Below are 24977 nucleotides of genomic sequence, written 5' to 3' on the forward strand. Positions count from 1 at the left end.
AAATGCCTACTTTGCATTTGAGACCCGGCCTACTGTTAAGAGTTAAAAGCAGTGGTTTGCCAACTTTTTGAAATTTTGAAAACTTTTTAGAGTTAAAAGCAGAGATTAATAAAAATCTTGCAAAAATCATAAATCCAATTTCCTTCATCTGATTTTTTTCTTTTTTGTGTCTATTTTAAGATAAAAAAATATATATAATTTTATTAAATTAGAACTGGATTTTTTTGTGTCATGTTCCTTACATAATGTCTATTTTGATACCAATAAATGCTTTATTTTTTTTCCTGTGTGTTAAGCTGACTGCTCTGTTCCACAGCTAGCCAGAACTGAGATATGTTTTACTTTAAAGAAACCTGACTGGACCTGATACAGTACTGTGACATTATTACTCGGTGAAGACTCAAAGTCACCTTAATATTCTACTTTCTCACATGGTGCCATTTCATTCATTAAATTAGTCTCTATTTTTCTTCATTTGTTTGGAATTTTTCTTGTGGTGTGTTTTCACTTTATTACTGTTTCTGTACTGCATAAATACATCACAGATTGTCTATAAATTAAGCCTGACTGCTTTGTGCTCCACTATCAGAGGGTTAAGCGCAGGTTTATTTACTGACTTTAGTGGTTCATCCTGGCAAATATTGTGGTTATCATTTGAGGTAGCCAGTCATCCCCCTCAACTGATACTCCAATTTTATACACCATTATTTTGAGAAAGGATTTTCCAAGAAGGATTTCACCAAGTCCATTTTCATGTTCAGATCACTTCTGGTTTGTATTAGATTTTGTTTGATGACCCAACTTGTAACTTGCATACCTAACTTCTTTCTGAGAACTCTAGAGCCTTTTTTAGGTCTTGTTCGGAGATCTAATTATGCCAATACTTAAAAAAAAAAAGTACATAAAGGAAGAACTACAGAGAGAGAGAGAGAGAGTTAGCTGGGTCAGCCAATAGCTTTAAAGTATCCATCAAGGCCATTGCATTGCAAAGATCATTACTTCTGTTTTGTTAATGTTGAGCTTGAGTCTGTTGGACTTCATCCAAGTGACCACTTCAATTATGTAGGCAGCGAACTTGTTTCTCAGACTGATGTGGGCGTGAATGACGTCTGCCTATGGGGTCTTGTAAGCCTTGAAGAGGGTAAGACTGAGTGAGGAACCCTGAGGTGAGTTTTTGGGCTTCCGAAGAATATGGGACCAGGTTGACTGAGTTCTTTCCATCAAGAAAGAGCAGATCCATTGGAGGAAAGGTCCTTGAATGGCAATCTGAAGTAGGCATCTGATGAGGAGCTAAGAAGAATATTAACTAATATATCACACTGTTTACAACATCAATTGGGTAGTTGATATTCATCAGCTAAGATATAGAAAGGAATTAATTCTGCATCTTAAATGCCTCAAACATGTAGGCAAGCAGTGGCGGCATTTCTTCTCTTTATATTACTAAATTCATGGCGATACAATAGTTATATGGTCCGAATATACAGTTATGAATCGTGATATTACAATAAAATTCTTGAAGAAGTCTAAATGAGGGACCCAGTGGGGACAGTCCCGAATGTGAACCCGACACTATAATGATTGGATTTCAGAAGTGAAAAGATAAACTAAAACACAACGAAAACATTACAGGTAGCCCACCTTCTTCAACAAAACAGCACCTTGATCGATAGACAGCAAACAGCAGCAATCTAGGCAAAGTAAGGATGGCTCACTGAGTTGAAAGCTTGCTACTGACAATTTCAGTGATCATAACATCTTGAGTTCGAATCCTTTCAACTTAAGGCAGACACAGCTTTTCATTATGTGAACTGGGCTAATAGTAACGCCAGTTATTAACAGCGCTGAGAAACGGCATAATTGATACATAAAAAAACGTGCTGTTATATCCGGTTTATTTTCCTGATACAAAAAGGGTAGCAAATTATTCTGAGGCATTAAATATCTCTGTTTTAAACAAATACGAGCTCGGTGGTCTTTTTTCTGGTGAACAGAGGGTTTAAATGCCAATTGAGCTCTTGAAGAAACTGTTTTTTTTTTTCTTCATGTTGCCATGACTTTTATGATCATCAACAGGATAAAGCTAAAAATGCGGTTATTTATATACGTCTCACTCATCATTGGCGAAGTGGTATTTACAGCGCTGCTGCTAATTAGCATTTTAATTGCGTTGGATCGGAGGAAAAACGAGGCAGCACACATATATCTTTATTATTTATCATCTATTCAGAAATATTCAAATCATAATTCAGAGCCAGCTGAGAAAGCTCCAAATGAATGGTTTTGTTTGTTCCTACTGATTTGAATTTCTTTTAACCTGTGTGTGTCTGCTAGGTAGGCCTTTTGTTTGGCAGTCAAATGCATACATTTGGATTCTAACTGCACATAAACCTACTCGCATCGCAGGTGCCCTCTTGGAATCCCGCGTGAAGCGCGCTAATGAACCGCAGTACGGGCCTATTCATGCCACTATACGGAGAATGCTTACCCTGCCAAACGTGGGAACACCTGACTGCTTAATCTTTCAACTTTTTAGTTGGTGCTTGCGTTGAACAGAACTTTTCCTTGCGTACCCTGCTTATGTGTTTTTATGATAACATTTTCAGAGTGCGAGGTAATCTTTCTTTGAGACAGCTGGGAAATGGTGAAACAAATGCATGACGTTAAAACGTATCCAGAGTGTCAACAAGGTATCTTGAAAGACGTTTTCTAGAAGAAAGTCAAGCTATTGAGTCAAAGAGGAAATCAATAGATCATTTTTTAAGAGCAGCCTACTCTTAAAAATATGAAGAAAAAAAACTTTTCATTTTCGTTTTTGTAATTCATCTCGTTTTCCTTTAAGGAATACGGGATGCATTACAAACAAAAAAACTGCTTTTTTTAAAAAAAGCAATCACAGACATGGTGGTCTGCTGAACCCAGCAGGCCACCATCCCTGTGATTGTGTCCATTCCCAATGGGTCGCAAATTGAGACCTGCCTCATGAATATTGGGGCCAGATGCTTGCAACACAAAAGGATGATGGATGGAGTGTTGAAACTTTTCAAACACTCACCCCCAGTTACAGATCTGGGTTTAATCCATCGTTCTTTTGCTCACCAGGCCACCCCAGTTTGGACCCAGCCATATGCAAATCAGTCTTGACCCTGTTCCCCATGGGAACAGAAGAGCCCGAACTGCCAGGCCAGGTCCTCCCTGGACCGGAAACAAGCATCCTTGGACCGGTTTCAGGGTATCACCCTTCATCAGCCAGGCTAGCTTGAATCCAGTGGCAGAGTGAGTAAGAGACCCATGTCTGGGCATACCCTTCCCACTTAGGGCAACTTTAACAACACAAAAGGATGATGACGGAGTGTTGAAACTTTTCAAACACTCACCCCCAGTCACAGAGCTGGGTTTAATCCATCGTTCTTTTGCTCACCATGCCACCCCAGTTTGGACCCAGCCATATGCAAGTCAGTCTTGACCCCAGCAGGCCACCATCCATGTGATTGTGTCCATTCCCAATGGGTCACAAATTGAGACCTGCCTCATGAATATTGGAGCCAGAAGTTTGAGACCAGAAAAATGCTTTTTTCTATGTACAAAAAGCAAAATGTGACTCAGTAACATGTTTTAGAATCGTACTTTGCTTTTGCGATTCGGTATTAGGGAGGGGCATGTTTAGGGCGTCCTTTCCTAATACCGCATAGCACTGGTATGTATGAATGTTATGCGACTGGAATGCGGTTGCAAAACATTCATATTTTAGTGACTCCTTACAGGAAGTGGCAACCCATTCTCAAATGCAAAGGGGTCCTCAAGGGACCCCTTCCCCTTTGTGGATGTGGGTGAAAACATTTTTTAAGAGACCACTGCCTGCTCTTAAAAAATGAAAAGAAATATTTTCATTTTTGTTTTTGTAATGCATCCTATTTTCCTTTAGGAAAACGGGCTGCATTACAAACAAAAAATACTACTTCATTTAAAAAACTAAAAAACTGCTTTATTTAAAAAGCAATCACAGACATAGTGGTCTGCTGTCCCAAGCAGGCCCCCATCCCTGTGACTATGGTCATTCCAAATGGGTTGCAAATTGCGACCTGCCTTATGAATATTGATGAGGCAGGTCCCTTTCAAGCCATTTGGGAATCACAAACAGTGTCTGAGACACTGCAGTATATCACAGTTTGCGATTTCCTAATAGCGAATAGCAAACATTCGCTATTAGGAAATCGCAAACCACTTTTTTTTGTACATCTTGCCCTTCATGAGACAGGTCCCTTGCGACTTATTTGAGAATCACAAACAGTGTCTGAGACAGTGTAGTACATCGCAGTTTGCGATTTCATAATAGCGAATCACAAAAAATCGCTATTAGGCAATCTCAAACCACATTTGCCGTACATCTGGCCCTTCATGTTACACATGTAGTGACACATTAGTACCACTGTGAGCACAGTCTTACTTTGCAATTTAAAAAAAAAAAAAGGAATACATACGGTGGAAACACCACCACCAAATCTTGCCATCATCACTTCTGGTCATCCTGAACACATCCGGGCATCTATTTGATTGCTTTGCACACATGTAATACGGGCATTTGGTTTAAGATAGGGCTATACAGATTTGGCATACTTAACTTCTTCCAACCTCAAGAATGCCACAAAGTTACTACGTTTTTTTTGTTTTTTTGTTTTTTTTACAGCGAGCTAAAAATGGAAATGGTGATAATAGTAACCTTTGAAAAGACAAAAACAAACAAAACTGATTTCACAGGTGAATTTACCGACACAGAAGGGGCAAAGATGTGTCAAGTAGACAAAGTTGAAGAGTTGAGTTTGTAAACCTCTGCTTCTGGTTTTCTTATTTCTCACATCCATACAAGATAACATACCTGCAGTGTTTTTCCTCTTTTGTCTTCTCAGCCTGACCATTTCATCTTCCCGCTCCTCATCATACAAGACGTAGCTTGCCAAGGTCCATCGTGCACCCACTTCCTACCATCATATTCTGGCATCAAACACCTCTGCTGAAATCTTGTCTAAGACCAAGACATATATTTATTATTCGGTGTTGCTTCTACCCTTTTCTCTATTTACAGCTGTCTAATGTGTGACCTCTGGTTATATCTGCTTCATCCTTGTGCCTCTTCTTCTCCATTGTCATTACTATGTAAATATCCTGCAGGGTGTTCATGAATCCCTGAACCTATCGTTATCCCCACTTCCAACTGCTTGAGACACCCCTCCTCCAAAGGCAATACAACACTTTCCCAGAAGACTGTGGAAAGTATAGATGGCACAGCCTTTGGCCCATCTCCAGAGCCAAACTAGATTAATTCATCAGATTGATTGCCCAGAGGTGTTCCCTTTATCAGAACTGATCCTTTGGGGATGCCACATTTCATAACTATGGAATTCACAAGTTTCTTACTAAAGAAAGGGACCACATTTCTTTACCAGCACATGTCTCAGCAAATCGGCCTTATTGTGTGGTCTTTCTTTTTTTTTCCCATTGTTTAATGAGTCACAAGCATATTTGGGCTCCTGGGCTCTGAGAGGCTGCTAAGCACCTTCCAGTGCTGTACTGTAGCTTTAAATATGACAACTAATTGGTAAATGCCAAGGATATGACGCCCTAGTTCTTGTTCCCTCCTACTCCATCTGTCCACCTACAAACACCAATGGAACCTATGATTTTTATGTAAGCAACAACTGGCAGAAATGTCCCAATTGTACTGTTGTTTATAGTTGTTCACCCACATGGAAGAGCTTACAAATATGACAGAAGCAGCTGTCCAGTACCTCTGTACCAATGGAAGCTACCCTGAAGCATATACAGATCATAGTATGATAGGCTATGGGTGGTCAGTCGAGATAATAACTCAGGGCGGCAAAGGGTTTGATGACATTGGTTGATTGCCTAATGTGACTGAGATAAGACTGCACTGGAAAGCAGTATGTCTTAACACAGGCAGACTTTTCCAGGAGTTTTGCAGAAAGTTTACCAACAATAGAAAAGAGTTAAAAGGGGCATGATATGCAGTGTTATCATAAGAGAAGACAGCGGTCCTTTGGGCTGGGCTCAACTAAGAGATCTGAGGAAACCCCCTCAAAGGGGGTGTTAAGAAAATGTGAATAAAGATGCCTGGTTAATTGTTGTATTCCCTCCAGTTTCTGTCCCCTTGGCACTTGTGCCCATATTGGCCAGATGGCTATAATCTTCTGTGTAGCCTGGCAGCACAATGCTCAAAGTCGAATTGAACGAAGCGGTCATGTGACACCTGCTGTCACGAGTTATATATTTGTACTTATGCCTGACTAACTTCTAAATCAAAAGGTATTAAGCTTAGAAGAGCACTTTAAATGCTAAAATAGCTTTGCTATTAACAAATTATTTTTATGTTGAAAAAACACAATTGTTTAACTTGGCTTAAGAATAACATAGGCAATCCATCTTCAAGGTCAATAGAAAAATTATAATTCCCTTGTGCATTAATTAGATCTCCCTCACCCTAGGGCTCTGCCCAAGAAAAGTGTGAAAGTGTGGACAACTTTCATTAAGATCTCATCCTGGAAGGCAATAGTCATTTTGCTGCAGCTGCCCTAAAGTGGAATCCGTATCAGAAAAACATCGGATGAATAATTACAGGACATCACCCTGTGAGAAAACAAAAGTGTAATCTCATTCTTTCAAGTGTGAGAGAAAGGAGGATGTGCGAAGGCATCTGTCCTACACAAATCCAGGCAGGAACGTATAGGACTTTATTCTCAATTGAAAGGAAGAAGTGTGAATGTGCCTTTCCGCCTTTCAAGTAGGCTAAAGTGATAGTGCAAACTTTTATTTTGCAAACTTTGCCACAATTAAGCAAAATGTCATGAAACAATTCTTTTGTAGTTAAGTGAACATTAAAGGTGAGGCCATACCTCGCATACGCAAGTCATGTAAAATACCTTTGAGGAGAAAACATCAGTCATATGACATTTTCTGCTTTCGTGAGGCATTTTGTGTTGGAACCAGTCTCCTGCAGAGATGAAGTGTGCAAATGTCATAGTTATTAAGTTACCATAAATGTGTACATTTTGCAGAATCTCAGATTATATCTTGTACATGCTATACAAACCTGCCTTCCCATGTGGTCATTGATCCCAGCAGAAGCTCAGCTGGAATAGGTTCTCCGCTGCTTGGGAGAGGGTGGCATTCCCACCACCTGGAAGGCAGAATGCTGCTTAAAACAGAGCAAGCATCGGTAACGCTAATAGGCCTTGCCTTTTACACAAGCATTGGCAAACACTCTGGCTGATAAGTGAATGCTCCTGGATCCGTCCCTCCATGCAGCTACTCATCCATCCAACCAATCATTTATTATCAGTGCACTCGAACACTCATCCTTGCTCTCATGCATCTATTCCTGTAGCCATTAACACGTTCGTTTTTGCCTGCTTGCGTATCCACAATGCCATAGACACACACACACAAATGCACACGCACACATCCAAATCGACAAAGAGGCAATTTCAGATCAAAGCCAGTTCATTAGAGTGTGGACATGCTTCTGGTACTGTGTGGCTACAAGGTGAGTGGTAAGAGAGTGAAACAGGTAGTCTGACTATGTCTATGAGGGGTGTCAGAGTGCTTCAGTAGTGTAACTCTGCTAGTGTGTGAGGTGTGCGAAAGTCACAAGGCCATGAATCCAAACAAAGCTACTTTGTTAAAATACCTCTTTTGCAATCACACTTCCCAGATCTTAAACTTCAGCAGGCAGCCTGGTCATTAAGACAGGGAGGTGTAGAGGCAGGAAGGCGGATAAAGAAGGGATTCTGGTGGGTAAGCTGGTGGGAGATTCACTAATGGCAAATGGCACTAGGCCTGGTGAGTTGAGAGGTATGCCAAAGTTCACTTCCTGGAGCCCTGCTGCCCTTTGCTGTCCTCTGTGCTCCCTGATTCCGAGGCGCTTGTTACCAGGGAGTGTTGCCATATCAATTGTGGGCAGAGTCTGCTGGCATAGTAGCTCATTGCAGGGAAAAAGAGACCTTGGTGTAAATGCCGCATGCCATTAGAAGGCTGCCTGCTCCTCTCACTTCTTTATAGAAGTGAACGGTATTATGTCTGGGATGATTGCCATACAGACTGAAGGTAGAAGGGCTTGGAGACACCCATCACAGGGAGCTTGGAATAGGGGACTAAACGGTATGCAGATTTGCATGTAGGTTTAATAGCTGCTCTCCTTACACAGACATTGCCTTGGTTTCTACACGTGAGTCCTATGTGTCCTGCTGCTTTCCGTGAACATGTGTGACTCTTGTGTCAATGAGGCAAAAAGCAAAATCCTGTAGATGCATACCATGAATACAACATATGGCAAGGATGCGTGCTCTAAAGAACCACGTATAGTACATGTCTGCCACAATATTGGTGTAATCCAAAAGATGCCCAACTGAGTGACACAGGACAGAAACACTAAAACTAGTAAGATAATTTGGAAGAGCTAACTAGAAAAAATGCTTTCAAACCCCAAAATGCGACCTCTCACTCTTACTGTGTAATCTCAGAAGTACTAAATGTTTTTATCACAGAGACCTATTTTATGCAATTTCCATGTGTGTGTTTTAAAAGCTCAATAACTATAATACATTATGACTATATGATAATGGTGGCAACGGTAACCTGTCTGTTTTTTGGGGAGGCGGTGTTACTATGTTTTAAAAAAATGCAAAAATACATTATGCTTGCTGGCAAATATGTTAGAAGTTGTTAGCGAAACAGTGCTAAGAAAAATGTCAAAATTGAACACATTTCTAATTTGTGCACTGGTCAGTCCTCAATCAATCTCTTTACAGGTATGTCACTCTGTATCCATAACTGCACTCAATTAAAATTCGAATCTATGCAGAAAAAGGAGTTCCATCCGGACAAGGTAAAGATCTCTCCCTTCCAATTGTGTCGCTGCCAGCAGGGAACATAAATGCCCCCTTTCTGATCAGACCACAGGTCGGGTAGAAGTCACAGTTTCAGAGCTCCCATTTTAGCTACATACAGGGATTTAAATGCACAAGGATTCCTTTTAAAGTGCAGGTCCAGGTGTATGTGTCCCGGAAGTGCTTTGAAGCAAAGACACAGACGCAGGTGGCCACCTCGCACGGTGGAGGCTCTGGGCAGTCGATGTGCATCAGGGGATTTACAGCCTCCTCAGGAAATCGACTCCAGTCTCAGGAGCAGTTCCAATTTATTTTTGAGGGCAGCGAGTGGGATGGTCCACCTGGGCGGTGCCAGGCTATAGACTTCACCCCCTTTCTTTGCCCCGTCCCCCAGACCCTCCATGCCTGGCCAGGTGGTGATGGGACAGCTGTCAAGGCAGTTTCTATCTATGGATTGTAACTTTGCCATATGGCTCTGTCAAACATGATAGAGCTGTATACCAAAGACATATTTGTTTTTCTTTTCAAAAACAAAACCCCAAAACATTGCCCCCCTGGCCATTGGAGTTATTTCTCATGGCCGGGGGCATTTTGCAGCATTTACTGCCTCTTACTGCCAGGATTTTCATATCAGTGACAGGCAGTGAAAACAGACTTGTGTGTCCACCAATCGAAAATAGGTGGGTGGGCATCCAGGTATCCACTGTGGTTAAACCAAAGAATTACCCAATTTAAATCTGGTGGGAAGGTAGGCAATTTAAATGTTGGTGGGAAGGGTACTCTGTCACCATTGAGTCAAAGTACCAATTTCACCAACATATATCCGGGTTGTAAGTTCTTTACTTTTGTATATCTAATTCATTCTTCTCCCCATCTTATCAAGGAATACATTTTTTTTCCTATTATTCTTAGGTGGACGATGCTCAACTTAAAATAAATATGCACCCACATGCAGTTCTGATGCACATTCAACAAGCTTTTAATTCCTGCATGCAAAAAAATCTCCTCGGAGATACACCAAAAGTATCTCAAGTTGAACTGTGAGAAAACTTAGATGATCTTCTTTGGCACAACTTCCTCTCTGTGGTCTAAGTCATTGTGACAACCTTCTTTAGGACTCCCTCCTCCCTCCAGTGGATCAGTCAAGAATTCATATTGTTACTTTCAATACCAGACTATATTTATCATCCCATATAAGTCTTTTCATTCAAATTAGGAGTGCTCTGCAAAATGGTTCAACTTATTCCTCGGGTAGGTCGCTTCCCTGCCGCTGCAGCTCCGCCTGCCCAGGCCCCTGCCACGCCTTGCTAGGGTGTTCAGGTATTTCAGGTATTTCAGGTTCTTCTCTTGACCTTCGACTGTTTCTTGCCTTTTCTCTTTTGCTCTTTGCTTTCCACTGTTTCCTGCCATTTCTCTTTTGCTCTTTGCTTTCCACTGTTTCCTGCCATTTCTCTTTTGCTCTTTGCTTTCCACTGTTTCTTTTTCTCTTGCTGTGCGCTTTCCTGATTTTTCCCGCTTTTTCCGCTTTTTCCCGCTTTTCCCACCGCTGCCACCCATGCGGCCCCGCCCCCCGCTCCCATTCGCTGTCCTCCCTCTCGCCTCCCGCCTCCCGCCTCCCAACTGACCCTTCTTCCCCCTTCCCTCTTAAGGCGGCCCCTGCGCGGCAGAGACAGCGACCCTTGACCCTCCGGTAGGTCGCTTCCCCGCCGCTGCAGCTCCGCCTGCCCAGGCCCCTGCCACGCCTTGCTAGGGTGTTCAGGTATTTCAGGTTCTTCTCTTGACCTTCGACTGTTTCTTGCCTTTTCTCTTTTGCTCTTTGCTTTCCACTGTTTCCTGCCATTTCTCTTTTACTCTTTGCTTTCCACTGTTTCTTTTTCTCTTGCTGTGCGCTTTCCCGCTTTTTCCCACTTTTTCCTGCTTTTCCCGCCGCTGCCACCTGTGCGGCCCCGCCCCCGCTCCCATTCTCTGTCCTCCCTCCCGCCTCCCGCCTCCCAGCTGACCCCTCCTCCCCCCCTACCCTCTTATGGCGGCCGCTGCGCGGCCGAAGGCGCACCAAAGGCAAGCCCATCTGCACCCGTCTGCGCCTGGACCGCGCCCAGCACCAGAACCCCCAGCCCCCACTGCGCTCAAAACACCCGACTAAGATACGACGACGCCTCCCTCAATGCCCTCAACCCCGGACGAACAGCCACCTGCTACCAAGCCAGCCCTAAACGTAATCATGGACCCTTCACCTGTCAAGCCTGCAAGTACACATTCCACCGAGCCTGCAGACCTCCCACCGGCCCTCGCACCAACAACCACCTCAAGTTCATCCTCCTCAACACACGCTCCGTCCACAAGCACGCCATTGAACTATGGGACCTCCTGGACACAACAGCACCAGATGTCGCCTTCATCACAGAAACCTGGATGAACGCTCCCTCGGCTCCTGACATCGCCATAGCCATCCCCGACGGCTACAAGATCGCCCGGAAGGACTGCATCAACCAAACCGGTGGAGGAATCGCCATCATCTACAGGAACTCCATCAACATCACGACCACCACCGAAGACACCCCCCTCGCCGCCGAACACGTACACTTCCAGATCCACACCGACCCCAGAACCACCCTCAGAGGAACTCTCGTCTACAGGCCCCCGGGCCCACGTGCCCAACTCAGCGAAACCATCACAGATTTCATCAGCCCCCACGCCCTAGCACCACCAGACTACATCCTCCTCGGGGACCTGAACTTCCACCTGGAGAAAAACAACGACAACAACACCGCCACCCTGCTCGCCAACCTCGCCAACCTCGGACTCAAGCAACTGGTGAACACCCCCACCCACACCGCTGGCCACACGCTCGACCCCATCTTCTCCGCCAGCAACCACATATCCTTCAGCCACTCCTCTGAACTACACTGGACCGACCACAGATGCGTCCACTTCACCTTCAAACGGGAGACCCACCACCATCGCACACAACAAATCCCCCGCAGACACTGGAGCAAAATCTCCACAGAGCAGCTCCTCTCAACACTGAACCAAAACCCACCAGCCATCACCACTGACACCAACAACACAGCCCTCAGCCTCACACAGTGGATCACCAACTGTGCCGAAAACCTCGCTCCACTTAAAAGCCACCCAAGCTGGACCAGCATCAGGAAACCCCCGTGGTTCACAGACGCCCTCAAAGAATCCAAGAAATCCTGCCGTACCCTCGAAAAAACCTGGCGCAGAGAACGCACCACAGAAAACATGTCAGTCCTCAAGATCGCCACCCGTGAACACCACCAGCTGATCCGCTCCACCAAAAGGACATCATTCAAAGAGCGACTAGACAACAACACCCACAACAGCAAAGAACTCTTCAACATCGTCAAAGAGCTCTCCAACCCCAGCGCCAGCTCCAACGTCATCACGCCCTCACAAGAACTCTGCAACTCCCTCGCTACGTTCTTCCACCGAAAGATCGCAGACCTACATGACAGCTTTGGACCCCAGACCCCACCGCCCACCACCGAACCAACAGCCCCCATCACTACACTCAACGCCTGGACCCCCATCAGCTCTGAGGAGACCAGAATCACCATGAACACCATCCACTCTGGCTCCTCCTCGGACCCGTGCCCCCATCACATCTTCAACAAAGCCGACTCCATCGTCGCCCCCTATCTCCGGAGCATCATCAACAGCTCGTTCTCATCTGCCACCTTCCCCGAGAGCTGGAAACACGCGGAAGTCAACGCCCTCCTGAAAAAACCCACGGCTGACCCCAATGACCTGAAGAACTTCCGCCCCATCTCTCTTCTCCCCTTCCCGGCCAAGGTCATCGAGAAGGCCGTCAACAAGCAGCTGACCAATTTTCTTGAAGCTAACAACTCGCTCGACCCTTCCCAATCAGGATTTCGGGCCAACCACAGAACAGAAACCGCCCTCATCGCAGTCACCGACGAAATCAGAACTCTGATGGACAACGGAGAAACAACCGCCCTCATCCTCCTGGACCTCTCGGCTGCCTTCGACTCCGTGTGCCATCGCACCCTAATAGCCCGCCTCCGCTCCACTGGAATCCTAGGACAGGCCCTTGACTGGATCATCTTGTTCCTCTCCGACAGAACCCAAAGAGTCTACATCCCGCCCTTCCGCTCAGAACCCACAGAGATCATCTGCGGCGTACCCCAAGGTTCCTCGCTCAGCCCAACCCTCTTCAATATCTACATGAGCCCCCTCGCCGACATCGCACGCAAACACAACATCAACATCATCTCCTACGCCGACGACACCCAGCTGATACTATCCCTCACCAAAGACCCAACCACCGCCAAAATCAACCTACAGGAAGGAATGAAAGACGTCGCGGAATGGATGAAGCTCAGCCGCCTAAAGCTGAACTCAGACAAGACGGAGGTCCTCATCCTCGGACAATCCCCTTCCGCCTGGGACGACTCCTGGTGGCCCACGGATCTGGGCACCGCACCAACCCCCTCAGACCACGCACGCAACCTCGGATTCATCCTGGACCCCCTCCTCACTATGACCAAGCAAGTCATCGCCGTCTCGTCATCATGCTTCAAAACCCTACGCATGCCCTGAAAAATCTTCCAATGGATCCCCGCCGAAACCAGAAAGACAGTTACCCATGCCCTTGTCACAAGCCGTCTGGACTACGGAAACACCCTATACGCAGGGACCACCGCAAAGCTACAGAAACGTCTTCAACGCATACAGAACGCCACCGCATGCCTCATCCTCGACATCCCCCGCCACAGCCACATATCCGCCCACCTGAAACACCTGCATTGGCTCCCCGTCAACAAGAGGATCACCTTCAGGCTCCTCACCCACGCACACAAAGCTCTCCACAACATGGGCCCCGAATACCTCAACAGCCGCCTCTCGTTCTACACGCCCACCCGTCAGCTTCGCTCAGCCAGCCTCGCCCTCGCCACCGTCCCACGTATCCGCAGAACCACCACAGGAGGAAAATCCTTCACCTACCTGGCAGCCAAAGCATGGAACTCCCTCCCTGCACACCTAAGAACTACCCAGGACCATCTTGCCTTCAGGAAGCGCCTCAAGACATGGCTTTTCGAGCAGCAATAACCCACCCCCCCTCCCCACCGCCTTGAGACCCTCTCGGGTGAGTAGCGCGCTCTATAAATGCATTGATTGATTGATTGATTGATTGATTCCTATCTCTGGCCGCAAAGCACTGGATAAGGCACTTATACAAATTGGTCCACATTAATGTGATCTGTCTTGGTCTGCCAATTGACTAGCTCAATTGACTGCAAACATTTGGCCGCTCACCTTTTCTTAAACCTGTCTAGCCATGCAACTTATCTGGCTATCTAGAATGCACTGCACTGGCTCCCTATTCAAAAATACATATTTTTCTAATATCTCTGCATCTGTCATGAAGCCTTTCATAAGAAAAAACTGACTTTGATTAGCTCCAATTTTAGGAGGTACACTCCTTCTCAATCCTTATGTTGTTTCTCTGCTAACCTTTTGGTGATTCATTATACTAAACGTTCCATGCTCGGGACAGATCATTCTATTTCATGGCAACTGAAGCATGAAACACCCATCTACCGTCAATCAGATCTAAATCCATGTTGCATTAGAGAAAGCTTTAATAACCGGGATCCTGGTTTCCTAGTAAGTCCTAATTGCGGCTTTGATTGTCAATTGCTTTGTTCCTTGATAATGCCAGGTTATCTCCTGATGTACAGATTATGCCTTGCAAATTGCCATTCATGCATTCAGTAGTGTACTTTGTGTTTTATGTTTTACATGCTAGAGAAAGTATTTTTGCACTGTAATTAGGAGGTGTGCCTTAGTTCAACATTTAGGTATGATCATTTTAGTTAGAGATCCTTGCCAGGAAAGCAAGTTCTCTGTGCCTTCGACTGAGCTACTGAAACTCCACTAAAGGCACTGAAGCTTTGCTGAACAAGAGTCACATTTAAAGCATCCAATCACAAAGTATTGGTTACCAAAAACAAAACAAAAAATTCCTTGTTATGCTGGGAGTTTTCTCCCAGAGTGTGAGGAAATTCCTTTGGTTTCTAGCTCTAGACTGTCAGTTTTTCTCTACTACTCCAATAAATGTACAACAGAATGGCAACATAAAAATGTACAACAGAATGTCCAACCTAAATAGGGTGTATCCTCAGTCATACATTGTCAATTGGCCCAGTGGTCCAGAGCTCATTGCTGAGAGGTTTCCACCAGTTGAACTCATAGAAGCTCTACCGGAAGCAACATGACTCTTCTTCTAGATCTAAATAAAGCAGGTGAATCACAAGTTTGCCATACGACTGCTGCTTTTCAGTGGATGTCCCACATTTGCCATACTCTGAATGAGGCCTGTTGTCAACTGAATGATGCACATTTTACCGATTTCAGAAAGATGAAAAGCTGAGATGTCCCTCATGGAAATCAAACCACACCATCCAGACTTCACTTAGATGCCAACAGAAGGTGCAATAGTGTCAAATATACCCAATAGAGCTGGATGACCCAACATATTAACAGGGAAAGAAGAGCCAGAGCTGAGTCAAGGGTCTGGGTTGGATTAAAGTGAGAGTGGCAAGCCATGAAAATGTTTGGCATGTAAACCGCTCAACAAACATAATATACAAATATGATACAGTATGTTAAAACATTTTTTAAAAGTGTATTTCTTTAACATGCAGAACTGTTTCACCTTAGTACCCCAGATTATATCACTGCATTGAGAGGTTTTTAATAAAAGGGATAGTTTATAAACATGAACTAGAAGCATTTATGCCTTCCACCTAGATGACAATGAAACTCATGAACTAGGAGGCAAGTCAGTTGTCATGCGCACTCTACATGTGACCTAGATTATTACTATGCATGGAGCAACATTAAACTCTACTAAATGGAGCACAAGAGAGGTTTTTACGCAGCGCACATAAATATTTGACTACAATCACATAATCAGTTCAAGCAGGGAAGCCAGGAGTGAGTTCAGGTTTTCTAGTTTCACATTGTACAATTCAGCCACTAGACAATTATTCCTCACTCTCTACTGTTTCACACCAAAGGTTAAAGCTTACTCTCTCATTTTTGGAGCATGAGGTTGGAGCGTGCTAAGCAGGCAGAAGCCAAATGAAAACCCAGTCAGGCATCTTGCTCCATCCTGTCTCAAGACATTAGTGGCATACACACTACCTACATGAATGCATGTCATGTGCATTAGGTAAAAGGATTGACAGAACAGCAAATTAAATGCTCACTGCTGAAACATTAATTTATCTGCAGGGCACAAGTTTGAAGGTCATGGAGGCAGATTCCACCCTCCAAAGAGTACCATTAAATTGAGTAATAATAAAATTAGTTATTTACAGTACTCAAAACCAGTAGAAGCCTGTTATGAGGCTCTATAAAAAACTACCAGAAATTACTTGCGCTAATGCCAAAATGCAACATTTCTTTTCTTTCCGATTACATTTAGTCATTGCCTCAAGTTGTGGAAGGCCTGACAGCAATAAAGAAAAGTAAAACCCACCACAAAGACTTTTGTCCAATTAAATAATTTTGCTGACATTCCTTGGAGAGGCAAATCCAGTTTTTTTTTATTGCTAGGTCAAAGTTTCTTAATTTAAAGACTGGTGGTTGCTTGGATTCACACCCAGCGTAAGGCACCTAACTGTCTTACTGCTCATGTAGGAAAAAAGTTGTAAATGAGGCCACACAACTAGTAATAGCTTTGCATTGAAAGAAGGACCAAAGAAATAGCTGAGGTGGGACAGACCACCAGCCTCAGCCAGGCCTGCGGAACCTCATGAGGGGGCTAAAGCCCTTTTAGCCCTTTGGCGTGTTTTTCACCTGGCCAGTACTGAAATACATAGCCCAACTGACTGGGAACGGCATGTGGGCTCAGCATGGATGCTCCTAGTGTGAAAAATGCCCATATTTATCTGGTTATATGATACTGTATGCATGGCTGTAGTGTGCATGTAGCTGCTAAGGACTGAACCTTGCTAAAATGCACATAAAACCACCTTAGTGCAGGTGTAAACTCTAGGGGCGTTATTTACAAAAACAGACCCATCGCTGCATTACAGCAGCAGTGCGACAGTTTCCCATGCGATGCATCGTAAAAGTTTATGACACAATGGATGTGCTGTATTTACAATGCAGTGCTCCATGGCTCAAGGTCCCAATGATGTGTCAGAAATTCTGATGCATCCACGGGAAAGATGCCACAAGGCATCAGGCACAAAAGTGGGGCATTGCTGTAGTTAGCCAGAAAATTGACGCAACTACAGCAATGCACCAAAATACAGAGGCAATGTCTCAATTTTGACCGACGCATAGACTACTGTATGGGAACCAGTTTAATAGAGTGTGAAAAGGTGAAAACTCACATTGCACTCTACTACTTTGGTCCTGTATGTCATGCATACAAGTGAGCATAGTGTATTAATGTGTACCACTATGCCCACATATATGTGTGACATAAGGCATTGATGTAGTGTAGTGTGACTTGTATTGTGTTGCCTCTTTATGTGTGCACTTACCTGTTGGGGGTGTGTGATTGCCTCACAGATTCCAGCATTGGAAGTGATTTCAGATGGTCAGATTCCACTCCGACAGCCAATGCATCATTCCTACACCTGGGTTTTGGAGGCATAGGAATTTTGATGCATTGCTAGTGCAGCATCCCGATGATGCATCATTTTTTACAAATGTCACAAATATCACTGCTTTCATTTTCTGAGATATTTTCTGAAGGAACGCCTACATTGCATATATTAAAATTAATGTGAGGCAGTCGATTCTGATGCACAAAAAAAATGATGCACCCCAAAGAAAAATAACATATCTGCCTAGATGCATCACTTTGCAAATATGGAGCAAAGAAAGCACTGCTGGTGCGTCAAAAAAGTGACACACTGGTGGCACAAGCTCCTTGTAACTGAGGGCTTAGGTACGTCCTCACCCACCAACACCATCACCAGATTCAGAAGTCACTTTTGTGATATAGATTTAGACCTGCTACCCGTGTGGACAGGCTTTCACAGAAGGCAGCTTTGAGTGTACAATTGCACTTCCTCTTCTGTCAACGTAATTAGTGTCCTGCCATCATTGTCAAATGTTTACTACTTGGAGATGTATTATATACTGTAGTTTATCACGTGAAAACCTAACTTAACCCAAGTTGGTATCCAACTTGACCCTAATACACACCTCACACAGAGAAAAGCAGGGGCAATTTGTTTTCTCCATATGTGTGTTTGGACAGGAAAACAAGCATTGGCAAAGCCAGTGGGCCAAGGTATTTGCTGCCAAACATATGGCAATTCTTGTTTTGTTATGGTTTTTGCAAAACTTTATTTATTTAGCAACATGGCAGGACCTTATCAATCTAAAAACAAATAATTTGCAACAGGCAAATACGTTTTTTTGGTCTAAAAAAACACAATACCATAGTACTCCCTGGCACTGAAGGGAACTAATTTGTGTGTGGATGTGTTCCATATGGAAGAACAGCATGCCGTAACTCATAGTGAAGATGATGCTTTGCCCCTTAATGCATGTTGGAGAGGGTGGAAGAAAAATATCATTGACACCAACCACAAAGTAACAAATGAAGTCTGGCTGAAACCCCTATAGTAAAATCAAAAGTTTTTGGCTAACGCAGACCTAAAAAAGTCAATAGCAGAAAGAAAGAAAGAAAGAAACGGCAAGTAGATAGAAGGAAAAAGAAGGAAAGAAGAAAAAATGAAAAAGAAAGAAGAAAAGAAGGAAAATGAAAGCAAGAAGGAAAGAATGCAATAAGGAAACAGAAAGAAAGAAGGAAAATGGAGCAAAGAAGGAAAAAGAAAAAAGAAGGAAAGACAGAAAAGAAAGAAAGGAAAAAAGGAACGAGGGAAAAGAAGGAGTGAAGGAAAAAGAAAATGGAAAAAGATGAAAGAAGGAATGAAGGAAAAATAAATGAATGAAGGAAAGAAAGAGAAGGAAGGGGAAAGAAAGAAAGAGAAAAGGAAGGGAAAGGAAGGGAAAAAAGGAAAAAGGAAGAATAATAAGGAAAAAAGACAACAGGGAAAGAAGGTAAAACAAAAGAGAAGGAAGGAAAAGGCAAGAAAGAAAGAAAATGAAAAGAAAAAGAAGGCAGGAGAAACAAAAAAGAAAGAAAGAAAAAGACAGAGAGAGAAAAGAAAAAAGGAGAAAAGACAAGTGAAAAGAAAGCATAAAGAAGAAAAAGAAAGCTAGAAGGGATCAGGAAAGAAGGAAACAGAAGGCAAAAGGAAAGAAGGCACAAAGAAAAAAGAAGGGAAAAGAAAGAAGGAAGGAAAAGGAAAGAAGGAATAAATACAAGAAGCTATATGCTGTAATGGGTGGGAACAAAATGTGAATCACACAACAACAGACCAATGGATGAAGAGAGGTGGCTGAAATCCCATATATGTAAAAATACTATAGGGGTGGGCAATAAATTCCACTCTGCTGGCGGAGTTGGTGGAGTTTTGGAAACTCCGCATTATGCATGTAATATGTAGTTCCATCCAAATTTCGCCAACGAAACGCTCACATGCAACTCACCAGTGATAAGTTGGCGAGCGTGAGTGAGATTTGGCATCTCATAGTGCTATTTTTGGTCCCTCAGAGTAAACCCAGTGAGATTTCTCCAACACTGGTGGTCACGACTGTTCACGGTTAGAAATCTGACACTTGAGTTCAAAATCTACTATAGTGGTGGCAAATTTAACTCAAGAAGCAGTGCCCTCTGGCACGCTACGTGTTGCAGTTTGTGCTGATTTTGCAGCACGGAACCAGCTCTGCGTGCTAAAAATCAGTGCTGTGTGCCTTATTCTGCCCCTTTGTGAAACTCCATGGAATCTCACTGAGACTGGCGGCATTGAGTTCAGTGCCGCTGCGCTAATCACAAGTCCAGTTTCCACCAGTCTTTTTATGGCCGGTATTCCATCATGAAAAGGTTGGTGGAAACACAGTGCAACCACCAAACTTGTAATGAGCCCCATTAGACCAATATCTAGCTAAATCCCTTTGTCTGAGAAAACCCACCCTTAATTTTGTGAAAATTACAATTTCCATTAAATGGCATGAAGTGACATTCAAACGTTGTCAGCATACCAGAATAAAACAACAGACTCAGAGTTTTGTTATGTGTGTGTGCATGTCTGTGCATATGCGAATGTGTGGGTGCATATGTGTGTGCCAATGAAGAGAATCACACCGTGGCATCCATGAAATGCCATAACAACCCTGATGGACAGTACTCTGAGCCAATACCTGAAGCCAACTAGCCCACACAAGCCAATGGCCGAATGTGTCTGTCCAAATGTCCCTTTGTTTATATATATAACTATGTATGCGTGTTGTGTGTTGTCAACAGCTGTTGCTTACATGCAGTTAAAAGTGTCAGTGGAGAGACCCGAAAAGGAAGGAAGATGGCTGAATGATGGACTTCTTGATGCCCTTAGGAGAGGACACTGGAATGATTCCGTCAGCTGCCCTTTTAACCTTCGATTCTAAAAGATGATTTTCAGGGCCTGGAGGGCATACCCTTAGCACCACGTGAGAACAAAAAGGGGACATGTCTCTTTCAGGACAGTCACTGCTGGGCCTCAAGTCTTTCCAGGGTTGGGGAGAAAGAAGAGGGTCCGGAACAAGTCTGCCTCGGAGAAAACAAGGAGGTCCCATTGGATCTGGCTTTTGGTCGTAGTACTGAAGAGAGTGGTCAGAAGTCTGCCTCCAACTAGAACTACTACCAGTCCAAGAGGAGCTCCTGAAAGTTTGGGAACGCTGAGATCACTTCGACAGGAGAACACAATTTATTATACAAGTTCTGAAACTGTGACATTTGCTTTCAACAGCTTTTGAAAAGATTGACATTTGATGCTTCAACTACTTTTAGTAGTTAAAAAAAGCAAGTAAAAGCATGCCCCTCAGTGGCTATTTTCAAAGAACACAGCCCTATAGGATAAGATTACCTTTGTTTTCTATAGATTTTATTTTGCTATATCTTTGGTAATGGTGATAATGATAATGATCGTGGCAGTGCGTGAATGGTGGTTGTGGTAGTGTTAGTTATAATGTGATAATGCTGGTGAGAGTGATAGTGGTAATGTTGATAGTGGTAATATTGATGGTGGTAATGGTGGTGTTTGTAGTGAGGTTGGTAGTGAGACAGGCACTAAATTGCCAAGATCGCAAAGGTAATGCATTGGAACTGTAAAAACATATTGATAAACATTTTCATGCGGGGTGGCTGCCTGGAGCACAGTATTAAAAACAAATGAGTGGCCATGTGGCACATGCGGGTGAGAGCAAAAGCCTAGAGCACTATGAGTCAAAGAGTCAAAGAGTGAAGAGAAAGGTGGCAAGGTGGGCACCAATGAAGCACTCGCAAGGAGGGTGACTATGGTTTCAAAGACTGACGCAAACTCTTTTGCCTGTCAGTGGACGTCACTACCGCATAATGAACCAGACAGAAAGCTTGCAATATACTATCACTCCGACAGCCTGACAAGGAAAGAATGAATAGCTCTCCTACGGGTTGGTCCAAAATGTAACTAACTTTGCGGCTCTCCACTAAATTGTCCTTTCTGGTAAGCTGAATGACCCACCATCACATCTATTTTCTTGTGAATGCATGCCATTTTCAAAATATATCTGATGATGCATTCTTGCACGGCTAGTTTTATTGCTCATAAGATAGCCTCAGATAGTTTGAGAACCTAATTTAGAGTTTGTGGTGAATTGAAAATTTTACAGTTTCTAAAAGACACTCTTGATATGGGGGTAGCTGCATTTCCTCAACCATGAGGATAGCACCGTAGAAGAAATTCAGCAGGTGGGTTACACTCCACATTGAGTTTCCTTCAGAAACTGATGGATTTTCAGTTCTCTTTAAAAACTAAGGGCCCGATTTATATGCTGGGGAAAATGGTACTCCAACACAATGACGATGGTGTATCATTCCTGCCAACATTAGTGAGAGCTGTCAGAGATTTGGCTCTATGTTCACCCACCAAGTTTTGCTGGGGGGATATATGGCCATTTTTTCCCGCCCATCATATCCAGGAAAACCCTGGAAGTAAAAGACAGTCAAAACATAAAAATGCTCTTCTCGCCATGGGAGATGGCTCCCATTGTGAGGGAGGTATTGTGTTTTTAATTTTCAAAAACAAAATCACACTTTATGGTTTCGCTTTTAAAAATAAAAAAATCTTTGTAACTTTTGTGTACGGCTCTATCGTGTTTGACTGAGCCATACATCAAAGTTACAATGTATTCACTGTAACCACTTTGATGGTGGGTCCTGTGAATGCTAAAAATGTTCCTAGGTCTGATGGACATTTCTAAATTTAGCTGTCTGGACCTACCCTAAGGTGGTGATTTGAAATACTCCATCGCCCTAGCAGAGGATGACCCAACTGCCTATATTTAAATGGGACCCTAACTAAGGCTCTAAATTCTCTTTTTTTGGTGACATACTTTTAGAGCTGAATACATTTATGGTCAATCCCTCCTATGAATCCTATTGACTCAACAGACATAGGGGTCATTTCAACCTCGGCGTGATGAAGACCTCCAGTGCTGGCAGTTTTCAGCTCGGCGAATTATGACTCCTGGCAGCCATCCGTTATTTTCCAGACAGAGAGCCGCCAGCAGCCATACTGGCGGTTGGCAGGGAAGTGGAGGTTGCTCCACCTCCACCGCCCGTCAACAGAACACCGGCCACTGAATCACGTTACGTGATTCGGCGTGGCGGTGTTCTGTTGACGGGATGCTGGTGGCGGAGCAGCCCCCATGGATCCCGTCCCCTCCCGGAGGATCAACGGACCAGGTAAATTGATTGTCCGTTAGGAGAGGGGGGCAGGGGGCGTGTTGTGTGTGTGTGCGTGCATGGGGGTGTGCGTGTGAGTATGAAGAGGGGGTGTGTGAGTGCGTGTATGCATGCAGGGGGTGTAGTGTGTTTGGAAATGTGTGCGTGTCTGCCTGTTTGTATGTCTGTATGGATGTGTGGGTGTATGTCTGAATGTGGGTGTGCGTGTATGACTGTGTGTGTGTCTGTTGGCATGTTTGTTTGTGTGTGTGCGGGTATGTGTGTTGGTGGTGTCTGCATGCGTGTCGGGTGTGTGTCTGTATAGTGAGGTCGGGGTGGGGGGTCCTGCCACCTTTGGGGGGTGGCAGGGAGTGGGGGGTGTCGGGGAAGGACTCGAGGTGGGGTTGGGGAGACCCCTATCAGTGCCAGGGAAGGGATTCCCTGGCACTGATAGTGCTTACCACCATGGATTTCATGGTGGTGCCCAACCCCGTGAAACCCATGGCAGTCAGCCGGGTCATGATACCGACGGCGGTCTTGTGACGGCCGCCGGGCTGGAGACCCAAGTCTCCAGCCCAGCGGTCATCTCCCCCATGGCGGTATGTTTGGAGAAGTGGTGGATGACCATGCGGTAACCGCCATGGTCATAATTCCAATATTTTTACCACCAGTCTGTTGGCGGTAAAACCACCACTGCTCCACCAACCGCCAGGGTTGTAATGAGGGCCATAGTGACCAACATGACGGCAGTTCCTGGCAATGCTTTAAAAAATGACCACCTGCTCGGCAATCATTTCTAAATCTGGTGAACAGTACCTCTTCTCAAGGTGCCCTTGTGGAGAAATGGGCTCTTCGCCAGATTATAAATCTGGTCCTATGTTTGAAACATTATAAGATTTTTTTTAAAGATTAACTCATTTTCACATTTCCAATCCAATATCTCTCTCGGCCCATCCAATGCTATTGTACATCAGCAATAAAATCAGTCAGTAGAAGCAAATGTTCAATTACGGTGCTGTAATCATTTTCATAAACTGTGATAGACTTGTGATAACTTGTGTAGGTTTTAATTTGATTAGCAAGAGCAGAAGTGGTGCATACTGCCGTGTCTTCACTTGTAATTTACTTTTCAGCTGATTCAAATTGCTGGCTGTTAGGACATCAGCCCTTCTTGATATGAACAAAGGTGATTATATGTCTCAGAGATCTGAAAATATGCCTTTTACCCTACACCTCAAACACCTTCCAGGTCGTTTCTAATCTCTAGGTTATTCCCACGCTTTCCAAGTTATATTTCCATATCAAAGAAAAAAAGGCAGAGCAGCTGCTATGATAAGGCTTATATTTCTCATTAGTCGGACTGAAAAATGTAATTAAATAGCAAGTAGACGCTTAGTCTGAGTCCATTGCAAACAAGCAAAGTATGCTGGGTAGCAAATTAATCATTGTGATTCTCTATTACGCCTGGTGCGCGCATCTCTCTCTCTCTCGCTCTCTCTCTCCTCCTAACACAAAATCACTGCTGGGTTGATTCACAACGTTTCATGCTGTGTAAATTGATTTTATGTAGATACAAAACTGATCAGAGGGTGGATATAGCCTCCTGCTCAGGTTCAGTGGACATCTGCAGACTTAGACTCACTACAAAGATCAATTCACCAGTACAGATGGATGGCCGCAGAACTAACAGTGTGGGAATAAGCAGTGTGTGCATGCCAAATGTGGTGAGCTTCCACAAAGTGGTGAAAATGTTAGTACTCTTTTAGGCTGTATAATTATTTGTTCAGTTTGTACATTTCTTTATTTTTCTACGATGTATTTTATGCTTTGCTTATTCACTTTTGTATTGTGTATTTGATTTTCTCCATGATGTTTTTTCTCTTTTTTTATATGTGATTTTATGTTTGTATGTATAGGTATTTCTTGTTCGATGAGTCTCTTACTTGAAATTCCTAGTATTTGTTATGGACATTATAGATAATGAATATAAAGAAATTGTTAGAAATTGGGTTACTGGTTGACTGGGTTGTGAGCCCTGGTCAAGCAGCAACCACAATCCTAGTCAAGATAAGGCACAGGCAACACCTAATTAACCTGTGCTCATCCCCCGTAGCGTGGCACAGAGCACGGAGCACAGAGCACAGAGTACAGAGGCAATGTGTCAAATATTTGTGCAACACTTCAAACAATAAAATTGAAAACACCGCACAAAATGTATCCCACACCAGGTTAGAAAAATAGGTAAAAATTGAATA

The sequence above is a fragment of the Pleurodeles waltl genome, chromosome 11, assembly GCF_031143425.1.
Source record: "Pleurodeles waltl isolate 20211129_DDA chromosome 11, aPleWal1.hap1.20221129, whole genome shotgun sequence".
NCBI lineage: Eukaryota > Metazoa > Chordata > Amphibia > Caudata > Salamandridae > Pleurodeles > Pleurodeles waltl.